Raw genomic sequence first — 1,831 nt, 5'->3', positions numbered from 1 at the left:
ATGAGTCATTTCATGAGAACAGGCACATAAATTACCTAACTGGAGCCTTTTACAGAGCTACTTCTACCCCAGGCAAGGGGGAAACTGGAGAAGAGTATGCTGGCATCTTTCCTCTTGCATTTTATGAGAGGCCTAACCTAGAGTCACCTTCTGACAATGCCAGTGCATTCAGTATTTCTAGGTGGAACCAGGTGAATTTCAATGGAGCTTTCAAGTCTGATGACCGTAAAGTAGCTCAGGGCTGCTGAGGGTACAAACACATGGAAGAAAGCAAGCAAAGATAGTCAAGCTACCTCAGATACCACGAGCAGCGTACACTAGAGAAGTTAATGCTTCACTTGGCCTAACATATATGTTAATGGTCTAGTTACTACTAGACCATTCAGAGCACTGTGCTCTAATCCTACTGGAAATCAAATGCATACCTGTAGCCCAAAATCAGATGTATTGCCACTGCATTCAGTTATGCCCTACTGATAGCCCCGTCTATGCAGAAATATATATAATCTATGTACTTTTAAAAAGTATATTCAGCCCTTAGTACGGACTAGGGTTATCACATCGCAAGTGTTCATAAGAGTGAATCTTGGGAGGGACTACTGCTTTTTCCTGAACTCAGCCAGTAAGATTTAAGTAATAACTAAGTTTGATGACATGGCAGTGTGTTTTCAGGAGTAAGAACAGCAATGCTGTCATTCTTCACCCCTTTGCTCACTGAACCAAAGCTTCACAAAATCACAGAATAAGTTAGGTAGGAAGGGGATTATCTGGTCACAGGGCCTTGTTGAAGGCCTTGTTCCTTCAAGTTCTGAATATCTCCAGTGCTGGAGTTTTCACAAACTCTTTGAATAACTTAGTGGTGTTTTTTTTTTCCTTTATCTAAAAGGTTTTTTTTTTGTGTGTTGCAGCTTGTGTCCATTACCTTTCATCCTATCACTGTGCACCTCCAAAAATGTCTGTTTCTGTTTTTCTGTACTCTCTACCTAAGTAGCTGAAGACATTGACATGATCTCACCGTAGTTTCCTCTTCTCTAGGCTGAACAAAAGCAATCTTATCAGCTTCTTCTTAGACATCAGGTGATTCAGCCTCCTAATCATCTTAGCAGCTGTTTGTTAGATACACTTCTGTATGTCACAGAATCACAGAATAGTTGGGACCAGAAGGGACTGCAGGAGGCCATCTGGTCCACCCCTGCTACTCAGTCAGGACCACCTAGAACCAGTGGCCCAGAACCATGTCCAGACAGCTTCTGAATACCTCCAAGGATGGAGAGAGACATGTCAATGTCTGTCTTGTGCTGAGAAGACCAAAGCAGCATAACAGATGCAGTCTCACAAGTGTCAAAAGAGAAAACAATCACTATCTATTGCCTGACTGTATGCTTTCTTGCTGATACAGTTTGGTATGTAGTTAGTTTGCTGCAAGAGCACACTCATGGATCACCTCCTTCTTGTCCACCTGGAAGCTCCAGTCCTTTTCTGCAAAGCTCCTTGCTAGCCAGTCAGCTGCCAGCCTCTAGTTTTGCATGTGATTATTCAATCCCAGAGTCAGGATCTTGCATTTAATGGACTTCATGAACTTCTTTTCTGCCCATTTATATTTCCTGCTAAGGTCTCTCTGAACAGCAGCTCTATTTCCTAGTGTATCGACCATTCCCTTACATTTTGGTATCATCTGCAGACTTACTGGGAATACCTTCTGTCCCATTGCTCACATCATTAATAGAAATGTTAAACAGTTTTGGCACCTATATTGTCTCTGAGGGACACCACTAGTAATCAGTTGGATTTCATCCTGCTGATCATATGATCCCTTTGAGCCCAGCTGTCC

This window comes from Chlamydotis macqueenii, chromosome 1 (genome assembly GCF_036417535.1).
Source record: "Chlamydotis macqueenii isolate bChlMac1 chromosome 1, bChlMac1.mat, whole genome shotgun sequence".
In the NCBI taxonomy this organism is placed as follows: Eukaryota; Metazoa; Chordata; class Aves; order Otidiformes; family Otididae; genus Chlamydotis; species Chlamydotis macqueenii.
This window is presented reverse-complemented; position numbering follows the sequence as displayed.